The sequence below is a fragment of the Belonocnema kinseyi genome, chromosome 9 (assembly GCF_010883055.1).
Source record: "Belonocnema kinseyi isolate 2016_QV_RU_SX_M_011 chromosome 9, B_treatae_v1, whole genome shotgun sequence".
Classification (NCBI taxonomy): Eukaryota; Metazoa; Arthropoda; class Insecta; order Hymenoptera; family Cynipidae; genus Belonocnema; species Belonocnema kinseyi.
This window is the reverse complement of record NC_046665.1, coordinates 14870754-14889284: the sequence shown is the minus strand read 5'-3', so window position 1 is coordinate 14889284 and position 18531 is coordinate 14870754. Positions and strand designations below refer to the sequence as shown.

General features: G+C 29.9%; 1 long non-coding RNA gene across 3 annotated transcripts; it reads left to right on the top strand.

Moving 5' to 3' along the window:
- The first annotated feature begins 12109 nt into the window (after positions 1-12109).
- LOC117180002 lies at positions 12110-17319 on the top strand. Of its 3 annotated transcripts, none has more exons than XR_004467980.1 (3): positions 12110-12202; positions 14732-14948; positions 16722-17319. It is a non-coding gene; the product is annotated as an uncharacterized LOC117180002 (long non-coding RNA). The 3 variants fall into 3 exon arrangements; XR_004467982.1 differs by having other exon boundaries at positions 14732-15088; XR_004467981.1 differs by having other exon boundaries at positions 12125-12348.
- The last annotated feature ends 1212 nt before the right edge of the window (positions 17320-18531 follow it).

Genomic DNA, 18531 nt, shown 5'->3' with positions numbered 1-18531 from the left:
TTTAAAAAGAATAACAAAAAATGTTGTGATTGCTAAGAAAATTGAAAATGATTTTTTATTTTGAAAAATTAATTTTAAGAGAGTATTTGAAAAGATTTTGAAAATAAAAAAAAAAGAATCAGAACGATTTTAAGGCAACTTTTTTATTTTGCAGTTTTTTTTTTAATTTCAGGAAAAAATCTAATTAACAAAATATATCAATTTTCAACACACAAGTTTACTTTTTAAGCAAATAAATTAATTTTCTATTAAATAATTGGTGGTTTAACTAATACAATGTACAGAATAAAGTTTCAGCCAAAAACGGAGTAGTTCAATTTCCAGATTAAAGCGATTAATTTTAAATCATTCCTAGAATAGTTACATTTCCAGATAAACAAATTATTATTTTAAATAAACGGTCAAATATAGCTGATAAATAACGAAATTTTCTTTTTTTAATTAAAAAATTTCAAATTGAATGGGTTAAAAATAAAATTTTTCAGACTGAAATAATATTTGAAGTCATAATTGAAAATAATTTTATAAACTAATATCTATTAATTCTTTAATTTTGAACGTATTTAGAATTATCTTCTAAAATCATTTTTTTTCAATTCTCACTACCTTAAATTAAATTTAAACATTTCATTTTAAAATTCTTTCCATTAAGGAAATCATAATCTAAAACAAATAAATTAATTTTCTATCAAATAATTGGTGCTTTAACTAATACAATGTACAGGATAAAGTTTCAACCAAAAATAGACCAGTTCAATTTCCTGATAAAAACTGTGATAAATTGAATTGAACAAGAAAAAAAACCAATTTTCAACAAATTGGTTAAAATTTCAAGGGAAAAGGTGAATTTTTTACCAAGAAGATCAATGTTCTATAAAAAAACTATCTTCTAACTTAACTAAAATATAAGATTAATTTTTTTTAAATCCTATAATAGTTACATTTTCAGATAAAGATAAATAATTTTTAACCGAAAAAATTAATTTTTAACAAAGTTGTTAAATTGTCAATCAATCAGATTAATTTTCGACCAAGAAAATTAATGATCTACAAAAAAGGACAAATTTTAAACAAAATACAAGAATTTTCAACAAAATTATTTAATTTCAAAGTCAAAAAGATGAATTATCTACAAAAAGTTGAATTTTTTAATCAGAAAATATGAATTTTCATTCAGTGAGTTAAACTTTCAACCAAATGGTTAAATTTTCAACCATAATTAAAAAACCTTGTTGAAAAAAAAAACTTTTTTTTTTGTACAAAGCAGTTCAACTCTTAGTGAAATAATCGACATTTAAACCCAAGATGATGTACAGTTGATATTTTAACCAATCAATTGAATTTTTTACCAAAAATGATACATTTTCAACCAAAAAGATTTAATTTCCACTAAACAAGGTCAACTTTAAACAAAATACATGAATTTTTAACAAAATTATTTAATTTTAATGTCAAAAAGAGTATTATATACAAAAAAGCTGAATTTTAACCCAATCTAAAGGCAAATAGTTGAATTTTCAACTATAATTATGAATCCTTAACAAGGAAAAATTAATTTTTTTACTTAGTAGTTCAACTTTAAGTGAATAATCGAATTTTCTACCCAAAAATTATGATTTTAATTTTGAACAATACAATTGCATTTACAACAAAACGACTTTGCAACAAAAAAATATTTACAGTTGATTATTTATCCGAAAAATGTATTTTTTAATCAAAACGCATAAATTTTCCATAAAGCAATTTAATTTCTACAAGGAAATACGAATTTTTAACAAAATACATGATTTTTTAACCAAAAATGGTATAGTTTAATTGTCAGTTTCAAAAATGTATTTTCAACGAAAGAGATGAACCTTCAAATAAAAATAATAAAAATTTGAACAAAGTAGTTGAACTTTTGATAGAAAGGAGGACTTTTTTACAAAATATATACGCATATCAAGAGGCGCACGAAGTATTCAATCATGAGAATCGCCAGCATCGAAATCTGGAAATATTAAAATCCCAATCTCTTCATTTTATTTCAAAGCAGATAGAGACATAAATAGAACCGCCGAAGTGTTCCGACCGGCAATCATGCACCTTCGAGTTTTCAAATTCAGAAGAGGAGAAATGGGTTGCGCGCGCAACCCAGTCATTTACATCGTCTCCTACTATATTCACACGGAAATAGAAATGTCCGCCATGTTCGTATATTCCTGATCTTTCTCTTCTGCCACATAAGCATCAACACAGACGCCACCTAGGGGACATAGAAATCACTAAAACTCGTTCACATTTTAGCCTTAAGGGCATGTGGCACAGCTAAATACCTATATTACCGACCTCACTTTTTCGGTTCACCGAATGTTTTTTTGAACCCAAGAACTTTTTTTTAAAATAACAAAGCTTAATAATAATAGATGTAAAAAAGAATTTCAACAATCAATTCCAACGGCATCAGCCGGTAACGTTGTACACGAATATACGAACTCTCTAGAGCCTCGTCTAGTAAATAAATCCAGTCGTAAATTTACACTAGGCATGCGCGAGAGAGGCGGTCTCATGTGTGGAGACGGCACCACTCACTAGAGTGCACGATCTGTTCGGGCCCAATAGAATTCTTAAATTGCCGAAAATTTAAGTTCAGGTTATATAACTGAGAATGACAGAATTTAAGAATTTATGATTTTTAACAATATTTTTATCAGTGGGCATGAGTGGACCTATTATCGGCGTGAAAACTATAGGCATCTGCCTTTGAAGCTTAACAACTCCGTCAAAAAAAATGCCAGCGCAACAAAAAAACAGTAATTTAAAAGCTGAACGTGTTCTACGTTAATGAGCTTGAAGACGTTTATGTAAAAAAATGTTGTGCTTAGCAAACCGAAAAATATAAAAAAAGTAAGGATTTTCGGGTACATTTAAGAACAGTCAAGTTTAGAGCATTATATCTTATACAAGGAGCGATGAAAAAAATTTGAAAAAATTCATGAGTATGAGGAAAACTGTTGTGGACCAGTTGCAGTTGGGAAATTAAAAAAATAATAAAACCGCTGGTCCCTTTCTTTGACCCGTGGCCAGGTGCCATCCAAGCATTCAGAACTAGGGGCCGAAGAATGGCACTAGCGGTCGGCAGTGAAACAAAAAAGGGCCTCGCCTGCTCTCTGTCACTTGTTTTCCAACAAAAAAAATGTCTAAAAATGTCGCGATTTTCACAAAAAGAAAGACTAACATATCCTTACAGGCGATTGAAAATAAATACAGAGCCTATGCATTACAGTTTGCAGCTTGAGTCGCTTTAATATCTGTATTAGAACTGAAGATAATATAGTTGCACATTTTTCTACTTTTAAGCTACCATTTTTATTATTTTAAAATTTCTCAAGTGCAACTGGTTCACAACAGTTTTCCTCATACTCATGAATTTTTAAAAATTTTTTCCATCGCCCCTTATATAAGAAATAATGCTCTAAACTTGACTGATCTTAAATGTACCCAAAAATCCTTACTTTTTTTTACATTTTTCAGTCTTCTAAGCACAAAATTTTTTTACATAAACGTCTTCAAATTCATTAACGTAGAACCCTTTCAGCTTTTAAATGACTGTTTTTTTGTTGCGCTAGCATTTTTTTTTACTGAGTTGTTGAGCTTCAAAGGCAGATATCTATAGTTTTCTCGCCGATAGTAGTGTGAACCAAGCAAAATAAGGACAACAGACCTCGCGAAGGCGAAGGTCGCCGAGGAAGAGGTTCTGTCGGCGGATCACCGCGTAGAGGTGCTCGAAGTGGCCAGAGGACAGGTGGTTGAAGCGTCATGCGTGCACGAAGCCGTGGCGGTATCGGACAAAGTGCTCTTCCCTAAAAAAGGGTTCGTACAATTTCAGTTAAACCCTCCGAAAAATCTCGTTAAATTCGGATATTATGTTCCTATTTCCACCTCACTTGGATGCTCACTTTTCCATGTTCTCACTTTTCTGTGTTTTCGTAGGATTTGTAAAGAGTGAAAAATTGAATTTAGTGTTTTCGAGAACCTTTAGGTTTTTACAGTTCGGTCAAAAATGTGAGAAATCCTCTAGAATTCTGGTTTCAATTGAACGACTATTAGCTTTTCACGAGTACGAATTTCTGTAAATTATGGCATTTTCAGTGGAATGTTGACTTTTAGGTTACGATTTTACATTGATATTTTAAAATAGATTTTTAATAATACGCTTAATAAATTTAGGACAAATAAATATGTCGAATTTTTAAACAATGAAACATAGAATTTACGGCCATGAATGTTTGGTAAAGTGTGGATATTTTTTCGGTTTTAATATACGTATTTTGTATGTCCAGAGCGTGGTCAAGACGTGTTTAGACGCGTTTTTCGAATTCTTGGAATTGCAGTATGATCTAGAAATTTATTCCAAGAAAGATAAGTTGTTTTTTTGCATGAGTAATACGAAATCTTTGTTTATCAAAGTCAAGTTTTGTGTTGATAAGGCTGAGTTCTTTTCCCCATAGATTGCAATATTTTCTAAATAGTTTTTCCTTTTTCTTAAAATTTTGTAGAAAATTTGTAGTTTTGGATTGAAAATTTACAGGTTTTATTGAAATTTATAGTATTTTTGTGAAAAATTACATTGTTTTGTTAAAGAGTAATCTTTTCTGATTGAAAATTTAACGAAAGAATCTTTTCAGATAAAAATTTATTTCTGGTGTTGATGTTTGTTTTGTTATTGAAGAAAAATTAATTTGATTTATTACCGATTTAACCATTGCATTTTTTGTTGAAAATTTATATTTTTTAATTGAAAATTGAACTATTTGTTTGCAAGTTTATGTACAAAAAAAGAAGACCTTTTAACTACATAACTGAATTTTCAATAAATTAGTTGAAAATTTTACAAAAAGTTGAATATTTAACTAAAAAATACCAATTTTGAAAACACAAATACGAATTTTCTACCAAACTGTTGCGTTTTCAAACTTAAAAAACGAATTTTCTACAGAACAGTTGATTTTTAAACCCAAAAATATGAAGTTTTCGACCAAGGAAACTAATTTTTATGCTAATTAGGTTACTTTTAAAATAGTTTAATTTTTAATTATGAACGGTACACTCTTCTGATCAAAAAAAAGAACACCTTTTAACAAAATAATTTAATTTTCAGCAAATTAGTTCAAAATAAAAAAAAAGTTGAATATTTAACTAAAAAAATCAATTTTTAACCAAAAAATTAATTTTCAACCAAACTGTAACATTTTCCTTTTTTAAAAAACAAAATTTATTGTTGTGCCAAAAATGAAACAAAATAATAAATTTTTCAATAAAAGAATACAATTCTCAAATAATAATATAAATCGTCAATAAAGCAAATGAATTTTTTTTTAAATAGTATAATTTTCTATCAAGGAATTGAAATTTTGACCAGAAAATAAGACTGAGAAAAATTAATTGACAAAATACAAATTTAGAGCAAAAAAAAAGATACTTTTCAAATAAGAAAGTTGATTTTTTAACAAAATATTTGCATTTTCAGCCCACAAAGATGAATTTACAAGCCAAACAGACGTTTGATAGGAAGAAATATTAATTTTAAACTAAAAACGCTAAATTTTTAAACAAATAGATCAATTTTATATTAAAAAACGTAAATTTTTAACAAACAAGGGAATAGTTAATTTTTTAGCAAAACAAATCAATTTTCTACGAAATAAACAATTATCAAAAATAAATGAAATTTTAACTCAAATTATGAACTTTCAACAAAACAGTTGAATTTTCTACAGAAATAACATCATTTTTATCAAAATTCTTGTATTTTTATGCAAAAATAAGAATTTGCAAATAAGAAAGATGATTTTTCCGCCAAATAGTTGAATTTTCAACTAAAAAAACATAGATTTTGAAACACATAGTTGAATTTTCAGTTGAAAAATATACATTTTTAATCAAATATGGAATAATTCAGTTATTTCTAAAAGAAATATATTTTATACCGGAAAAATTAAATCATTTTCAACCAGAGATGAATTTTTAACGCAAATTATGAATCTTAAAAAAAGGAATTCTAAACAAACTGGTCAATTGTTCACCCAAAGGTTCTACAGTTAAATCTTCGATAATAAAAATTTTACTAAGAAAATAGTTCAGTTTTCAACCAAATTATTAATAAAATATTTTATTCGGTTGAGTTAAGACTTGAAGAGGAATCGCTTAGGTATTTTCGCTTAAACCACCAACTTGAATTCGTTAAGTGCCGAGGGAAAAAATGAACTTAATGCATTGGATTCGGTCTATTTTTGCCTATATTTTAACAAAGTAATTTTTCTTATGATTCTGAGGCTGAACCGGATGCTATTGACGTTCCGTAAGGCAAATAGGAAAATCAGCCTACCGAAGACTGTCAAGGATTACGTCAGCATGCCGATTACGATAGTAATTCTGGAGGTGTTAGTTCTGGAAACACTTCTATCAATGTGAGGATGATGAGGGTTCCGATGATTCTACCACCGCTCAACAAGAATATAACGAACGGAGTTCGCATGAATATGGCAGCAGCCCTATCCGACTCTAAAAAAGATGGCCGGACCTTATTTCTAAGAGTTTCTATGTGCGAAATTTCGCCATATGGTGGCGCTTCTCGCACCTGGCCCTACTTCAATATGAAATCTAATGGGGAAAGTATAAAAAACATAAAAATGTAAATATTCAGTAAGTTTAAAGATGATTTAATTCCAAAATTCATTATTTTTTCTGGTAAAAATATGTCTAGAGTGCTAGTTACATGTATACAAGAAATGGATAGAGTGAAAGCACTCAGTTAGATGGATAGAATTGAAAGGTCCAGGTAGCTCGTTTAAATGTCTTAAAGGCTTTAAAATGTCCTTTCCGAATTTGAAATAAAAATACGATTATAAATAACAAGCAGAGAGGCTGAAATTGAAATAAGAATTCGAACATAAATAACCGAGAGGCTATTTCAATATATAGAGTAGCCGCCACTCAAGGGTCCTTTGTTAAGCTTTCTGATTAAAATTTAGAAGTAGATTTTTTACATTTCATAGTGAACAGCCTAAAACGGAATCTACGGGTTTCGATGATTTCAGATATCCAACTTTTTCTTTAAATGTTTAAAATTGGAATTCATAATACGTTTCTCGGAAATGGAATGAGATACGCCAAGAAAGACAACATTTTTTAATTCAACTAGAAAATAGTATATTAGTATATAAGTTGTGATTATAAATAAGTACAATGAGATAATTCATCAATTAAAAAAAAAGTGTTAATAATAATTTGAAGCGAGATTTAAAAAGGAAGAAGGAGGTTAGCGATGGCCAACTACTGTAAATAACTCTGCCCGCCCGGTACGTGACGAATACAAAAGGAACATTATATTACCGTCGCATCACTCTTAAAAGGACGTTGAAAAGTACCCAAATGTCTCCGACTATCTTTAAAACTAAATCATTTAAATCGAACCTGAAAATAGTCTCAAACCGACCAGGCTATTTCGCCTGAGAATACTCTGGATTTATATATTTTTAGGGTGCACAATTTTTTTCACTCGAGAGGCCAAGACTCCCACCCCCAGTTTCCATTTCCTGAGAAAGAAAATCAGTCATTTTTCGTTTTTCAAAATTCGTATATTAACACGTGCCACCGGGCACTTTAAAATCCTGTTTAATTAACAGGAGGTCATTTCTAATTTTCGAAAAATCGAACTCATGTTCCAGGGTTTTATCGAAATGTACCGAACTTTTACGGGATTGAAGAGGAGTTTCTACGAAATAAAACTATACTGATAACTTTTATTTCCCACCCCCCTAACCCTTCACGCAGCCCCCCAAAAATGCAAAAACTACATTTTTACGTTTTATTGGTACTTTTTAGCAATTCTTTTCATCTTTTTCATACAAATAATTACTAATGGACGTATTAAATATTCACCATGACTTTTTAAACAATATACAATTGTTTAAATAAATGTAAAATTATTTAAACAATTATTTACTCCCAAAAAATGTGAAAAATAATCGTATATTCAAATTGAACTGCAATATTTTATCATTGTTTGGAACAGAAAATTTTTCAAAAAATATATAATTTTTTAAACAATTATTTATTCTTTATTTTCATAATATGTAAAAATTGAGCCAGAAATGTCCCCTTTTTCAAATTGGTATCCTATGATACTTTTTGTAGAATAATTATATAATTTTGAGATATTTCTTCAAATATTTAAATAATTTCTATTTATTTCTTATAAGATTTGTTTGAAAAATTGAAAAGTGGTTAACGTATTCTTTCTATACGCTATACAGTCAGAAACGTAAATAAATGGTTTCTTTTTTATTTCATTTTTTTAGTTAACGAGAAAGAACTGCTTGAGCAAATAAAGATTGTTTAAACAAATAGAAATTCATTAAACATAAGGAAAAATGTATCGAAATTATGTCATTGTTCAGCAAAACGTGGAATAGCATTTAAATTATTCATTAGTAATTATTTGTATAAAAAAGGCCACAGAAATTGCTAAAAAGTAACAATGATACGTAAAAATGTAGTTTTTTAAATTTTTGGGTCATATTTGTGTGGCTGCGGGGAGGGTGGGTTGGAAATGAAAGTTATTAGAATGGTTTTATTTCGTAGACACTCCTCTTCAATCCCTAGAAAGCTTGGCACGTTTCGATAAAACCCTGGAACACAAGTTCAATTTTTCGAAAATATTTAAATAATAAAAAGTACTAGTATATATAAACCTTCCGGCTATCCTTTAGGAAAAGTGTAAGTATAGAAAAATCATTATAGGCCTATAATTATTTTCCTATAATGAAATTACTATAATTTTGCACGACTTTACGACTACTCATAAGAATAATTATTCAATTAATTTTACGAAATATTATAGTAAAATAATTATATAAATTATTAATATTTAAATATTGAAATAATTATTGCAAAAAGTAGAAGATACCCATAGCTTTTAAGTTTCATTATACCTCCATTCTTAAACAAAGCTTCTTCAAATATGTCCATTTTTACGTACTATTGTGTGAGTAGTTCATTATAAATGATTCATTTATATTTCCTTCTACTTTCTGTAATAATTATTTTAATATTATTAATTTCTATAATTATTTTCCTACGATTTTTTCTATAATTTTTCTATAATTCCTGTAATCGCGACAAAATTGTAGGAAATTTATTACAGGTCTATAATGATTTCCACGATAATAAAAGATCAGAAGGCCAGATGTAAAAATTGTATTTATCTCTTTTTTTAATTGCTTCCTTATATTTTTAACCAAAAATCCTCCCGAACGAAAAGGAATTTAAGTGAAGAACAAATACAATCACCAGATGAGGAACAGCCATAGCCGGGGAAAGACAGCTAGTTTTAGGTTAAAATTCGGAAATTGCAATTAAAGCAATTGAAATTTGTATCTCTTCATTCATTTTTTAAATTTTATTCTAATAAAGTACTATAAATATATTGGTTTCAATTCATACATACTGATGCTGTATCACATTTCTATTAGGATCCTTCACTTCCCTTTTCCGGGCAATATCATCGTGAAGAAAATGTTTGTCGCAAACAAACTGGCCAGCTATTACTACAAAAATCTCCCCTATTTATTGTTTTCTGATATATATCAACTAAATTGTGAAGCACTTTGGAAAAATAAATTTTCTCGCCGTCATCGCGAGTTGAATGGTAACTAGATTGACAGTTTGGAACAATGCACTTAACTATATTTTTCTTTTTCTTCACCCACTCAATTTTAATACTTATTTTTACTCGAATCAACAGCTTTGAATTTTTGTACTATTGTAAACATTTTAGGCTTACATTTTATATAATATTATATAAATATTATTGTTTTCAGGAAAATTTTCTATTTAGCGGCATGTTAAAGTAGGGACACGTGCAAGAAGCGCTGCCATGCGGCAATATTTCGCACATAGAAAGTAATAGCAATAAGAACTTTTATAGCTGGAATACGGAGAGTCGGATAGGGCTGGATGGCAGTGGAGAAGATGTCGAATTTAATGAGCAACGCGATGACCCTCTGCGATTCGTAAGCGTTAATCTAGAAGATCATGCATCCCCAGTACCCGAAAGTGAGTGCATGGACTTAAAATAAGCGTGCGTTAGAATGTTAATTTTTATTGCGACATATACGAATTTGATCCAAGAACAACACAGTAAAAAGAAAGTGTTAACGAAGCAGCAATATCAGGGTACCATATACCTGCAACAGAAATTACCCTTGGGGTGTGAAAGCTGCACCGTAATGTAGGGTACATATTCCCAATCACTTGGGGTACGAAGTACCTACTACTTGGGGTACGACGTGTCCGCTTCTTGGGGTACGAAATGAAAACCGTCATTATCGACGCATAATCTACGCGTTCGTAACTTCTTAAATACTTTTCAAGATTTGAAATGGCCATGTTTAAATGCATTATTTATTATTTTGACAGCTTTGCTAATTGAATCTCATGGTAAATGAAGCTTAGAAGGTGCGTTCGCACTTTTTAAAATTGAGCCATTAGGTATTTCAGATTAGGTGGGGATATCCAAGATGTCTGCACGCTGAAGGGCAAACAATAATACTAAATACATGGGACTAAACTCGATTTTTATAATAACTTGGAGAATAATTATTTTTCACGATAAGTGTATTCAGACTATTTAACTATTTAATAACTATTTAATGGAATAATAAAATTGATGTTTTTTGCAACTGTGAAAAATATTTTTTTCTCAAGTTACAAAACTAAATTTTTATCCCCTGGGACTTGTATTACTGCATGGCCCTCATTATACAGACATCTTGCCAGCTGACGTCACAACTTAAAATACTTAATATTAAAAATCTTAGCGCATATATAATTGGAGGGAACCCGGCAATGGCAGAGTTATTGGCAAAATAAAAGAGATAGACTATGATTTAGCGAGATAAGTTATCTCTCTCGCGCAGCGATCTTATTGGCTGTTTACCGCTGCCCTCTAAATGAAGGTTGACTAGTTTACATGTATGCGCAAGTAAAGAGCTATTTATAGAGCAAAATTGAAAAGACCAATCATGTTGCTGTGCGAGAAAGATAACTTAACCCCCCAGCTCCAGTCAGTGCAGTAGTGGCAGAACGCGGATAACTCTGGCATGCGCAGTAGTTATTCCTGTGAATTTCTTGGTTATGTAAGGCCATGTGTCGATTTAAAAATACACAAGAATCACTACTGCGAATGCTCGAGATATCCGCGTTTGCTCACAATATAACTTTTAATCTAGATTAATTCGTACCTTAATAAGAATACATAGTGGAGCATTGGCATGTTAAGATTACTATAAAAGTAGATCATATAATTGCTAAATTCCCCACGCATGAAGTTGTTCGATATTTAAGATGAAAAGGTCTTTCTATACGCGTAATAACAGCATCCTCAGATTTAACTGAATTTTAAAAAAATGTTAGGAAAACGTACAAATTGAATTTGATTAAAATAAAAACTATTTGATTAAATTTTCTATTACTAGACATTAATCTCGAAAGTCTGAAATATTTTTCAAAATATTACTTTATTATTAAAGTTAAATATTCTGCTACCATTATAACTTTTTTATTATTTATAATAATAAGTTTAACTTGATTTATTAAAAAAAAACTTATTTAAATTAGAATTAAAAATACGAGAACTGAATCTACAATTATTTAGGTGCTATAAAATTATACAATTTAAATAATAATTAATTTTTTGTCAATATGTATATATTTATTTAATTCTCGTACTATTTATTGAGTAATTATTTTCATGAAAGTAAAAGAACCTCGATTTGAACTTCTCGACCACAAAATACGCAAATTTATATTTATAACTCGAGCATTTAACCTTTTTTGTCAATAAATAAGGCTTTGAAAAATATAATAAACATTCTAAACATTCATGTGTTTGAAAGAGAGATTCGATAAACTAGATTAGTGGGAATCGGAATCCCACCCCCTGGTAATTTTAATCATGCTCATATCTCAAAGCCTAGTTTCACAAAGTGGAATCCGCATACCTTCAACTTTTCTAAGACTATGGCATGCTTGACAACAGCTGCCAAAATTTCAAAACAGTAACATCTGATCTTTCGTACCCCACCTTCTGGCTATTTCATAGCCTACATACTCGGTATGTCATACCCCAAGTTCGAGAGATATCTGAATCCCTACCGAGGTATAGTGAACGTTATCATTTTACCTGCAAAAAAATATACCCCCAAGTTTTTACTGTGAAAACGATAGCCGAAAAAGACATTCCCTAATTGGCCATAATTTACAACAATATTATGCACACGTCCTGCACGCCGCACGCGTAATGTGGTCAGTATTATACTTAAGATATTAAGATATAAGATATTATACTTATTATACAGTCTTAAGAATATATTAAAAATAAGAAAAACGAAGACAAATATCTTTTGTAAGGATCACATTTTTATTGAAGGTAAAAATGCATCGTCTATGCGCATAAACGATACATAAACAAGGTAACCAGTACAGTTGCTCTGAATATTATGAAGTATAAGCGACTTGCAGATTTATAATTGAACCATTTGCTGGCTGAAATTTTGTTGAAACAAAGAAAAGGGAGCGAGGGACGTTATTTGTTAGTAAATTTTTTTATTACAAAAAAAAAGAGGCATTTGTTGGCATTTTTTTTTGTAACTGTAAACATTTAAAAGTGCATATCCGTTCCTTAATCAGTTTTCTTTCTTTAAAAAAAAACTTAACTAGATATCTCCTTTCGTGTGGAATTGGTATAATCGAAAAAATTATTCGATTTAAATTGAATGCATAATGCAGAATTTTTCGAATTGGTTTGGAAAGTTCATATCCACAAATTACGTTCGAGCAATATGTTACAATATTCAAATACGCTGCATTTTAAACTTAAATAAAAATGTGATTATTTTTAATATATTTTTAAAATACTCAATTTACTTGTATCATATTGACCACATTACGCGTGCGACGTGCATGATGTGTGCACGATATTATTATGAATTTTGGCCAATTAGGGTACGTCTTTTTCGGTTGTAATTTTTCTGTGGTTCAAATGAAAGAAAAAAATCGCACCATTGTCATTTTTTTCCTATTTTATATTTTTGAAGGGTAAAGTTCAAGTTTTCCTTGCATTTATTTTCCTTATGTATGCAGATGCCCGGAAGGAATTAATGGGCATTTTAATATTTTTCATTTATTTATTTAAATTTAAAATGTTTCTAAAAAATAAGCTCAGTATTCAAAAGTATAAAAAGATAACATAGCTAAGGAGACATTATGTTAAAACTATATGGTAATTATGTTTTATATAGAAAAGAACGAAAAGAAACTTTTGTTACGTTCGTTTGTGTTTTTTTTCACACGCAATTTTGCCTCTTCCTATACATGGAAAAGTGTGCGAGTGAGAAAGTTTGTCAAAGTGACGTTAGTTATAGAGGTTATGCTCGTTTGTTTTGATGCAGGTGGCCAACATTTTTTCAATTGCAATTTATAATTATTTAAATTATTAAAGTGTCTATTGATCTGGTTAAGTGAAAGACTTAAGCGTTAAGACTTCTAAAATTAAAAGAATGCATTATAAAAAAGGTAAGTATGTAGACTATAATAAAAATTTTTGATCCTGAAATCTTGAAATTGTAGTGAATTATTTTTAAAATCTTACGTTGTAATGAAGACTACTGTTTTTTTTCTAACACTTTTAAATATTTTTTGTCTTTTAAAAACCTGTATAATTAAAAATATCTATCTAGTTGTCTAGGATCGCGTCAATTTGACCAACATTCTCACTCGCACACTTTTCCATGCATAGGAAGAGGACAACTGCACACCTGCGCACGAAAATTTAAAATCTTCCTGTAATGTGCCTACCACTTACGGTAATGTTTCTATTGCCAGTTTTGAAAGGCTTCCCTATCACAGTTATGTCTCCTTATTATTCCTTTGTGGTGCTAACTTAATGATGTTTCTTCAGCACTACCTGTACCGCTAGTTTTCTATGCCTGAGTTCCCCTTCAAGTGTCCATTTAATTTTTTAAAAGGCTATTTTCACCGAATAAATCTAGTCTGTGAAAACGCCGGTTAGTAATTTATACTATAGTTCTACTGAAAATTGGTGTACCTATGCCTATTGCAGATATCGAACTTTTCTTTTGGATATTTAAAATTCAAATGAATATAACTTATCTCATAAATGGAATGAGATACACCAAAACAGACACTATATACTACTATAGTTTTCAAAAATGTTGACCTATCTACAAAAGTTTGAATAAGTCAGTGAAATAAATCGCCCAAGGACGTAACTAACTTCACTGTAAAGATAATTTTATTGAAAACAAATCCTCTATTCATGGCATTAATTATAAATAAAGTTACAGTTGGGTAAAGATGCAAAAACAAGGTCACTAGCGTCAGTTGTACTACAGTCGAATTTGACTTGTTATATTTTGTGGAAAAATCAGTAGATATGAGGGGGGAAAATTCAGCCGAATTCCTTGACATTTTCCGTAAATTTTAGTGTCAAAAAACTTAAAAAATTAAAATAACTGCAACTCATAGAGTTAATTATAGAGGAGGACCTTATCTCCGCTCCAAATTCTGATACAAGTCTCAGCTAAAGCTTGAGATAAGTAAACAAATTCAAATAATGCAATTCAATTTGCTATTAGCAATTATTTTTTCTGCGTTTTTTTTTCTTCAGCGCGCATAAAGGAAGTCATTGGTGTCACTATCAGTCGGGGATTACAATTCGGCACGTTCCTTCAGCTACCTGATTAGCGGAATTTGGGGAATCTGGAAAACAGTCAAAGGCGTATGAAACATGAATTTAACTTCTCATTCTGACAGTTCCACTCCAGGAAAATAAGAAACTTTCAGAGGAAAACGAAACATATTATTAGAGAAAAATTATATCTACTGTTAGTAATTTTGATGAATATTTTAGTACCAGTTTTCTGAGGTGTTTGAATAAAATTATAAAATAATAATTGTTAAAAAATTCAAAAAAGTAAGGACACTAAAAATGGAAAATCCTTCTTTCTTGGTACTTCCATGACTGGTAATTTTAATGACATTATGATTTACTTTTTTGCATTCTTCAGAAGAAAATGTAGTTTTGAAAAAAAATTTTTATAAGTTTGTCTTTCAGGTTTTTGGATCTTTGAAAAACAAATCCATTTTAAATTTAAAAACAAAAAGATTTTTTATATTGCTTGGAATAGGCTATAAAAGCTCTGTAAACATGAGAATAGGATCACCCTCAGCTTACGATAAATAATTTAAAACGTACGTCGAAACGACACACATGATGTGAAAATCCCTGCAAAAAATTATATTCACAAATAGATAAAATCATGGATTTTTCGCTCGAAAAGAAGAATTGTGCGATAAAATTGCTTTCTTTACCGTAAAAATGACCCTAAATAATCCATCAATACACATAAAAAACATTTACTCATATAAATTGCTTAAATAATATATTAAAGGCATTGAATGATAAATTTTCATCTCTAAACAACATGGCTTATTATATTTGAAAAAAATCAGCAAAAGAACGACATTTTTTGCCAGTAAATTCCGATAATACAAATTTCTGCATATAATTTCTTTTAAAAAAATATAAACAAATAACGGTTATCAAATTGTCTTTAATTAAAATCACTGAAAAGATATTTTGTACAGAATGGGAAGAAAAAACGATTCTTTTTTGCCCATAAATGCCGATCATAGACATTTTTTTATATAATATATTTAATAAAATTATAAACAAATATCGGTTAACAAATTTTCGTAATTAAAAATTAAAAGATATTTTCTACAGAATATGCAGAAAAAATTATATATTTTTGCCCATAAATGCCGAAAATAGGCATTTGATTATATCATTTGTTGAACAAAATTATAACCAACAATCGCTTGACAAATTTTCTTTAATTAAAATTACTGAAAAGATATTTTGTACAGAATAAGTAGAAAAAATTATTCTTTTTTTACCCATAAACGCCGAAAAGATGCATTTGTTTATATAATATCTTAAACAAAATTATAAACAAAAATCCGTTGATAAATTTTTTTCAATTAAAATTACTGACAAGATAGCTTGTGCAGAATAAAAAGAAAAAACTGTTTTTCCATAAATGCCGATAATAGGCATTTGTTTAAAAAAATATAAACATATGTCAAGGGACAAATTTATATGATTGAGTGTCCTTTTTGCGGTAAAGGCAAGCAATTTTAACGCAAAATTATACTTTGCAAGCGTACAATCCATGATTTTGGCTATTTTTTAATACAATTTGTTTTAAGTATTAACTTAACAAGTCCAAAATGTTTTTTCATTCATGCACCCCTTTGAGTCAAATTTAAGCGATATCAAGCAGGGGATGAATTCATGGAGTAGAATCCGAGTTGTCGCGTGTTTACTTTCAAAATTCATTGATTTCAGTACAATAAAAATTTCAATTTTTTAATTTTTATTTAAAAAACTGACAGTTTGATAAAAAAATTTTGAATCAAAGTTGTGTGGCTCGTTGAGCCACACATTATCATTGACGTACATGTTTATATTAATAAATAAGTGTAATCCAAGAGAAAATAAGTTTCATAAACTAACATTTTCTTCATAATTAAAATCAATATTTTTGACGCCTTTTATGCAGTTATAACTTATTGCACCCCTTTTTACTTTTCAGGCTTCTGGAAGAGTTGCTGAATGGGGACTGAATGGAAATCCTGGAGCGGACAATTACGTTTGGATTTATTTCTTGGATCAGTTATACTCGCCGCCCTCAAGCGACATAAAAAACGTAGAAAAAATAATTGCTAATAGCAAATTATTTAATAATTTTGAAATTTTAATTTGTATGTCATCGTACTATTTGAATTTTTTACTTATCTCAAGCTTTGGCTGAGGTTTCTACCACAATTTGGAGCGGAGATAAGGTCCTCCTCTATAATTAACTCTGTCAGCTGCACATATTTCAATTTTTTAATTTTTCTGACAGCCAAATTCACTAAAAATGTCAAAGAATTTGTATGATTTTTTTCACCTCGTTTCTACTGATTTTTCTATAAAATAAAACAAGTCAAAGTCCACTGTTGTACAATGGATGCTGTTGACCTTGCTTTTGTGCACTTACCCAACTGTAACTTTATTTAGAATTAATGTATGACGGTGCCATGAATAGAAAATTGGTTCTCAATAAAATCTTCATGGAGAGTAGATATAAGGAGACCAATCTGTAATACATGGACTTAACCAAAAACGGCCACTTTTCTATTGCCAGAAGTACGCACGCACACATGTGTAAAATCATACTTACGTATAGTTCAAAACTTTCCGAGCGTAGCGTTTCAACCGCACTTAAAAAAATATGGCCGCCTCCATTGTTTTGTTTTGACAGGTCGCTTGAAAAAATAAATAATTAATAATCAGTAGGTAGTATGTTTATAAAAATATCAAATTACTTTTACCAACACTATGCGTGCGACAGGTATTCAACGCGTTCCCCGTAACAAGCGTTGAATTCAGAAAAATTAAGAATTTGTATTCCTATGAATACGCGATTTTTCCTCTGTTTAAAAATCCCCCAACGGGAACAGAAAAAATTTCAGAATTTACATTCCGCATTAAGGAATTAAAACAACTTATTCCACATATTTTGTGAACTTATTAGAAGGAATTAAATATGATCAAAATATGACCACTTCTGAGGAATAAAAAAAATCTCTGTGAGGTGCGTTACCGGCACAATTATAAGGAATTAAATATATTGAAAACACGTTATCTTTGGGAGACTAGAAAACTGTGAGGCGATCGCTATGGAAATAGTAGTGAATTTGCTTAGGTGGTTTCTCATTCTTATTGTGGCATTTTAGATAGATGGAAAAATCGCGCATTCAAAATAATAGAATAATCTTCAGTTTTGGGCTGAAATCTGAAAATATTAATTTTTCTCCATTCTACGCTTATTACCGAGTTCGTAACAAAAACAATAAACATACAACTTACACCACTCTGAAAGTCTTGTACACTACACTTGGAACCACACTTGTTGGAAACTTTCGCTTTTATACAGCGATTTTTAATTTTAACATCCTTGCCTTTATTCACAAACTACTAATTGTTCAATCATTATTTATTTACATTTGACTCTTGTTCACATCGGCAGCCATATTTTTTTTAAGTGCGATTGGCACGCCACGCTCGGGAAGTTTTGAACTATACGTAAGTGTGACTTTGCACATGTGTGTGTGTACGTACTGCTAGCAACAGAAAAGTGTTCATTTTCAGTTCACTAGTTTGATTTCCTACTGTCTATTCTCCATGAAAATTAGCATGGAAAATAGATATAAGGAGACCAATCTGTAATGCATGGACTTGACCAAAAACGGCCACTTTTCTATGGCCGCCTCCATTGTTTTGTTTTGACAGATCGCTTCAACTCTGCCTCTCTAGAGTTAAGATTATTTAAATCCACAAATTTGCACAGATTTTTTTGA